This window comes from Lactuca serriola, chromosome 9 (assembly GCF_051521515.1).
Source record: "Lactuca serriola cultivar US96UC23 chromosome 9, Lser_US96UC23_V15, whole genome shotgun sequence".
Lineage (NCBI taxonomy): Eukaryota > Viridiplantae > Streptophyta > Magnoliopsida > Asterales > Asteraceae > Lactuca > Lactuca serriola.
Genome location: NC_136416.1, coordinates 157,040,230 through 157,048,517, shown reverse-complemented (window position 1 = coordinate 157,048,517; position 8,288 = coordinate 157,040,230).

The window sequence follows — 8,288 nt, the reverse complement described above, 5'->3', positions numbered from 1 at the left end:
CACCCCTCTCACATGAACCAGTGAAGGGTGACTTTGTCATTTTTCCAAGTAAGCATGATTCGCAAATATCATCTGACTTTAGGTCAAATGACTCCAAGACTCCATCCTTTTGGAGTTGGCCTATGCATTTCTTGCTTATATGTCCAAGACGACGATGCCATAATGATGCTTTATCCAAGTTATTATTAACAGAATCAATACACAATACATTATTTCCTAGGTTATCAACCACAGATACTGTTTCATACACGCCATCACAAGGTAATGCTTTAAAATAAAGAACATTATTAAAGAAAGCATTAATCGAACCAACTTCATTATCAAATGAAAAGGTGAAACCTTGTTTATACAATGCATGAAAGGAAATAATATTTCTTGCCATTTCTGGCGAATAACAACACTTATTCAAATCTAAACTAAACCCACTACTTAGCGATAAAGTATAAACTACAATCTTGGTGACAGGTAAAGCTTTCATATTCCCCATGATTAAGTTTATTCTTCCTTGCTCCACGTTCTCACTTCTTCTTAGTCCCTGCAAATCAGAACAGATATGAATACTACAACCGGTATCAAGGGCCCAAGAGTTAGAATGGGGTGAGTTATTAGATAAGATAGTGTAAATACCTACATGGTTGGGTTTAACTTTCCCATCCTTCACATCTTGTTGGTACTTTGGGCAGTTTCGCTTCCAATGTGATTTTTCATGGCAATAGAAGTATTCAGCCTCTTTTGGGTCAGAAGAAGGAGTGACGAAACCTTTCTTGGTTCCACTTGAAGAAGATCCATCAAGGGTCCTAGCCTTGGTACCCTTCGAAGAGCTCTTTCTCTTCTTCCCTCGACTTTTCCCGATTGCCAAAACCGGAGCGGAGTTTGGAGTAGGAGTGTTAACAACCGACTTCCCCTTAAGACCTGTTTTTGCGGTCTTGAGAAGACCCTGAAGTTTGCTGAGTGTGACCTCTTCCTTATTCATGTGATATATCATGCGGAATTGATCATAGCACGATGGTAAGGAGTGCAAAATGATATCTATTGCAAGCTCCTCAGGGAAGTTCACATTAAGCTTCAGCAACCGATCCACATACCTTTGCTGTAACATCCCGAAATATCAAGAGTATAGTTGAAGGGCTAAAAGAGTAAGTTGTGGAAGAGTGACTCGGCGAGTCCATGGATGGACTCGGTGAGTAGAGTCGCGACTGGGTCGGGTGTTAAGTAGCCGACTCGGCGAGTAGGCGCTGAGTGGAGAAAACCCTAATTCCCAGGGTTGAGCCCTATATAAAGAACATAACAGTCCACTCTCAGCCTCTTTATTCATCTCCAAGTCCAGAAACCCTTAGTCTTCGTGTGTGAGTGATCATATCTCAATTGGGAGCTTGAAGGAGATGATTATTGAAGGAATTTTGAGAGATTGAAGGCTTGGAGCAAGGGGCTTTGCTTGGATTCGAATTACATTGCAGTTTGGGCGTCCATTGGAGGTAATATCTCGTTCTTGGGCTATTGTTATGTTGTTTCTTCATTTTGGGGTTTGTGGGAACTTGCCTATGGATGTAATTGGAAGTCTAGAGGTTAGATCTGAGGTTGCTACCTCAGATCTGGAATGGAGAAGAATCAGAGAGCATGAAAGTCCCTGTGTTGGAGTGTTTAGTGAAGCTTACATGTCCCAAACCCTAGCCCAATTTGCAAATAGCCTAGATCTCGATGGATTCACGTAAAGTTTGCCACTTTACGTGATGGATGAGTTGTAGGAGGCTAGATCTATGTTTTGGAGCAATTGCATGGCCTGGAGTGCTTCTGTATAGATTCAGACCGGTGGTACTCGGCGAGTCACATGGGTGTACTCGACGGGTTGCTTGAAGATGAGCTGGGACTCGGCGAGTTGGAAGAACAACTCGGCGAGTTGTATGAACAACTCGGCGAGTAGGTTGAAAATAGCCATAGACTCGGCGAGTCTTGTCGAAGAGTTCCGATATTCTCTGGTTGAGTCAAGAATCGGTGAGTCAAGGGGTGACTCGGTGAGTTGTGTGCGAGAGGACTCAGAAGTTGTGGGACTCGGTGAGTCTCGGGGTGACTCGGCGAGTTAGGTCGCGGATTGAGTGAAATTCTGAGTATGGGAACTCGGCGAGTCATCGAGTTGACTCGGCGAGTAGGGTCAGTCAGGGGTTGACTTTGACCTTGTCTTAGACCAAGGGTTGACCAGTGGTTTCCAGGGGCATTTTGGTAATTGTTGATTATTGTTTGAGTTCAGTGCATTGGTGGCTGTCCAGAGGTGGAGATCGTATCAGTGATCGGAGCAGCTTGAGTTATCTGTTCAGTCGGTAGTTTCGAGGTGAGTTATCCTCACTATATCAATAGGGTTTAAGGCACCAAGGCCGACCCTTTATCGGATGGAAATCCGGGTAGTGTCTATTGTTATGATAGTGCGGAATATGGGCCGGAAGGCATTACGTTATGGGCCGGAAGGCATTATATGTTGTGGGCCGGAAGGCATTACATGTTGTGGGCCGGAAGGCATTGCGATGTGAACCGGAAGGTCATGGCTTGGAAAGGCGTATGTGTGTAATTAGTATGTTGACTGATTCTTAGGGTGATGTTATGCTAGTGACCCGTTAGGCCGGTATCTTGGTTAGGGTAATGATATGTTATGTGATCTGTTGATCAACTGTTGACTGCGAACTGTTATATGGTTATATGTTATGTATATAGTTGCTTGGTCTGGAATGTGACCCGGTATGCATGGTTGTTCTATGTTCTGTTATGTTATGTATGCTGTTATGTTATGGGCCGGAAGGCGGTGTGTTATGGGCCGGTAGGCAATATGTTATGGGCCGGAAGGCGATATGTTTTGGACCGGAAGGTCGTGGCCTGGAAGGGCGTATTTGTGGTTGGTATTTTTGGGGGTATCTCACTAAGCTTTCGGGCTTACAGTTGTGGTTTTATGTTTTCAGGTTCTCAGGAGTCTGTGGCAAGGCAAAGGCGTGATCGTACCGTTCCCCGCGTTGGTGTTTTATGATTTGAACCTGGGAAAAATACTTTGTTAAATAATGTATTGAAAACCTTTTTGTAACAACGTTATTAAAATGGGTGGTTTTTGAAAAGTTTTAATTGTTTTGAAATTTTGGTCGTTACATTTGCATTTTCTGCATGTGGCTCGTGACGGATTCCCCGTCCTTCATCATGGTTGTTATCATGGAGCACATGATTTCATACCTCTCTTGTCGTGCACTTTGATGGTATCTTTCCATCAGATCTTGGTGCATTTCAAAAGGGTAGAAGTCCTCATAGGACTTTTGGAGTTTCGCTGTCATCGTGGCCATCATCATGCATGCCACTTTGGTAGCATCCCTTTCATGTGCCTGAAAGTCAGCGATCTCCTGGGGAGTTGCAGTGGTCTCATCAATCTCCTTAAGCTCATTGTCGAGGACATATTCTTTGTCCTCGTAGCGAGTAATCATCCTGATGTTTCCGATCCACTCATTAAAGTTGGATCCATCAAAAGTGGCTTTCCCACACAAGTTCATAAGGGTAATGTAGCCATTAGGATTAGAGCGAGAAGCAGCATTGTTTGAAGACATTTGAAGGAAGAGGACAAGATTAGTTTAGATATTAGGAGAGTCCTTAATAAAACACCCAAATGTAATATTAATGCTAGGATCCAATCACAATATATTATAACTTAAAAGAGGTATGTCGTAATCAAAGCTATAACATATTTGAAAGGTAGGTGAATGACGATTCACCAATTTCCACCACAAAAACCGAAATATTAAATATTAGGTTTTTGATTGGTTCTTAGAAATTCCTATATTCTTTTGAGATTCAATGAACTTTTCAAAGGCATGTTTTAATCTCGAGTGTGCCCTCCAAGTTTTGTGACTGGGATACTGAGGATCACAAAACGAGGTGTGAAGTAACCATGCAAATCACTCGGTACCCTTAAAGTTTATCACTCAATCGATGTGCCGGTAAACCACACACGCTCCACCGATACTATGATAAACCTTAAGTCACCCTTTACCTACCTTGTTAAGTCCAAGTTAGTGTGTCGGTTAACCACACACGCTCCACCAACGACTTAAACAAAGTGTAAAGTGTAATTTCATGGATTAGCACCTTATTCACATTTTTCCTAAAGTAACTAAGATTGGGAATTTAATAAAAGCATTTAGTTACTTTATAATATTCATCATACTTTTAATGAGAATTTATAAGTCCTTTTCCTACCCGTTCGGCTAACGACCCTCCACCAGTCAAGCAAGCGGTGGGTGAGAGTGGACACCCATTAAGTTGTCATTTTATAGGCAACAACCTTATACCCACCTTATAAATCGGCTTCGTGAATGAGGCGTACTAGCGGTAAGACGACTTTGATCTTATACACACACACACACACACACACACACACACATATATATATATATATATATATATATATATATATATATATATATATATATATAATTAACTTATAATATTATAAGTATAAGGGTAGAATTTTAACTTTTAAAATTCTAAGGGTTGGAACTAAAGTTTTAACATGACTTTACTTGTTCCAAAACTTGAGGGCATGTTTTGTAAACTTTCAAAACTTTTCATTTCTTGTAACTTATGAGTTTATTAGGGTATTAAAAATGAAGACTCTTCATTTTTATAACCCATGTGTTCTTTTAATGGTTTTAAAGCAAAGTGACTTTTGGTATTCCATAACTTGAGGACAAGTTATGGACTCCATTAAAACACATAATGATCAAGAATTAATCTACCACATAGGTTACAAACAATTCCTATGATCATCTAAACATCATAAGATCAAGAACATGAGCATGAACACTTTCGTGAATCAAAATTACACTTAAAACTTTGTAATTTTGATAACTTGTTGTTGTAAATGGATTAGCAAAGACATTACACCATCTACAACAAGTTTTCAAGTACCAAAACAGTTAGGGTAATGTTTCTAGTCCATTTCCAGCAACTAAAGTCGAAAATTTGCATTCTGTGGCTCCTACTCGCCGAGTGCACGAACCTACTCTGCGAGTAGGATGAAGATACACATGAACTCGGCGAGTCCCCCCATGGACTCGGCGAGTTCATCAGGCAGATTGCACAAAATCGACTTTTTTCAAATATTTAGCACAAATAACAAACAAACAAGCCTAGGCTCTGATACCACTGATGATTTTGAGCATTCTAACACTTCCTAAGTGTGCATGCAACCCTAATAACCTTGGATCTATGTTTGTCTAATTATCATGCAAAGTTGAATTACAAGGTTATATTCCTATCTAGCATATATGGGGAACAATTTTTAACTTGAATGAAAGATAGAATAACTTACCTTGTTGTTGCTTATGTTCCTTGAAAACTTGTGAGCCTAGCACCCCAAGTGTGATGCCTCAAATGCTTCACACAACACCAAATGCTCTTGGAAAGACTTTTGAGAGAATACACACTTCTTAAAATCGGCCTAGCCCTCTTGTTTCATATATGTAGCCGATTTTGGTGGAGTATGAGACTCTTATATAGTGTTGACACATCTAGGGTTACACCATGTAAACCCTAATGTGTCATGACTCTTCATTTCCATGACCCATGGGTTTGTAACTCCCATGGAGCATCCATGGAGCATCCTATGGGTGGAACCCAACTTGATAACTCATGGATAGGGATGGAAAAAAGCCCCATACCTAATGGGGAACCCGAAACCCGCACCCGTTTTGACTGGGGAATCCCCAGGTTGACCGGGGATGGGGATGGGGATGGGGAATACCCGAATAAAAAAAAGTGGGGATGGGGATGGGGATACCCTTAATCCCCGACCCTAAACCCGCCCCCGACATATATTAATATATAAAAAATAATACAGAACATATATTTATAGTATAGTTTATAAAACATAAAATTTGATCTAAGTAACCTAACTCATTAGTAATTACTTGGTTGAAATTATATTTTTTTCTTTTTTTTAATCTAATTTAAACTCATGTGTATATATATATATATATATATATATATATATATATATATATATATATTTCTCTTTGGTTGATCTATTTTACCTTAAATATCAATCTGATATTTTTTTCTACTTGATTTTTCATATATGTATTTAAATTTGGTAGAAAAATTATTTATATTTTTTATGAAATTTATGGGTACTTATATATTTTATAAAATCTTTAAACTTATGCTGGTAAAATTGAAATATAGAGTTTTTTCTTATGTAAAAGTTTGCATGTTAAAAGAAATAAAGAAATCCTCGTTTCCCCGTTGGAGATCCCCAGTCCTCGTTGGGGGTGGGGATGGTGGTTTATTTATATTCCCCGATGGGGATTGGAATGAGGATTCGGTGATGGGGATGGGGATTGGGGTCCCCTGTGTTCCCCGCCCCCATTGCCATCTATACCCATGGAGCCTCTTAGCCCACTATACAAGATATAGATGATTTACATAATCAACTCATATATTTAATTAGTTATCTTTTGATCACTTAATTAATTCTAAATTAATTCTTGACCAAACTAATTAAATAATATTATTAATATTTTAGAACTTATAATATATTAATAATCTCTAAGTGTTATTTCTCTCATTTAGTCTATCCAATTGCATGGTGCCATGCAACCCAAATGGACCATGCCGGGTCGGGTCAAGTACTGACCAGAAATAGTTATGGACTTAGACACCTTATCCAACAGGAAGCCCCGGAGTGCTCGACGGCTCTGAGAAGAAGAGATTTTCGACTCGGGAACGTTGCTCCAAGCAAATCCCGATTTTCTATAAAACCCGCTGTAAGTGAGCTACGCCTACGCTATTTTTAATATATCGTTTATTTAATTATAGTAGCGTTATTAGGAACTTATAATAAGTACTTGGGCTATTATTATGGGTTATATAAGTATTGTTTAACATTTATATAATAGTAATAATAGCTAGACTATTAATTAGTCTCGGAGAATAATAGACTAAACTCTAGTGGTAATAATACTAGGTTTCGTCGAAGGAAATTATTTTTAAGAAGTGAAGCGATGTCTGAGTTCGGATTCACCACCTTTTCAAGTGAGTGCATAGTTACTCTCATCTTACACATAGATATGAAGTATTTTAATATAAATTACGTGCTATATGTGCATATTGTCTGAATACTTGTTGTCTATGCTGGTGAAAGATTTTTATACATATTTTAAATGATTTAAACTGTATATGTATTTTATATATACGAATATGTTGGGTATGACATGGGTAGATGAATGATGAGAGATAAAAGATGATGTGAGTAAACATTGGCAGCTATAGACTTAGTGCCTAATAAACATCGGCATCTATGGACTCAGTGTTTATTGGACAAATACTGGTAGCTATGGACTTAATACCTGATAGGAATTGGTAGCTATGGACTTAGTACCTATTAGATAAACACTGGTAGCTATGAATTTAGTACCTGATGAATAAACTATAGCAACTATGGAATTAGTGCTTTACGAACGAGTATTGGCAGCTATGGATTTAGTGCCAGTCCTATAACCCTGGAAGTAAGGGACTTCGGAATAAACGAATAGATGACTCTTAGGATAGATCCTTAAGAGGTAAGAAGATAATGGGGATGGGTAATTGGGTTGATTGTTTAAACATAATAATTATATTATTGTGGGTTGAAAACCCTATATACTCACCAGGTTTCCCAACCTGACCCACTTAGTTTATTTATATCACAGGTGTTGATATGAAGTCACATTACACTAAGAGATTAAAGAGATGTAGATCACTAGTGTAAATAAATGTAAGTTCCATTTATGCTTATGTTTGTATTGACGGTGACATCCCGATGTTTTAAAATGAATAAAAATACTTTTCTTTGGAAATGCTTTGATAACATATTTATCATGTTTTACTGGGAACAAATTCCACAACATTTTTATTAAAAGAGGTACCCTGATTTTATAAAGCATAAACAAAATCGGTATTTTATGGCTGTGAAAATGGGGATGTCACATTTTCAAATTCAAAAACTCTTGAATTCCAAACTTGATGGCAAGTTTTGTAACTCCTTAAAAAAAACTTTGAGTTCCAAAACTTGATGGCAAGTTTTTATAACTCTCTTTAGTCATCAAAGAGACTTTCCAAGTTTCATAACTTGAGGGCAAGTTATGAAACTCTTCAAATCCATTTAGTTCAAATTTTAAACTAATAAAATAATCATATAATTTTATCTTTTACTAATTTGAACTAATTCAATTCATATGGCAAGATAATTTCAAATTCTACAAATAATTAGTTTTTCACAAAATCAA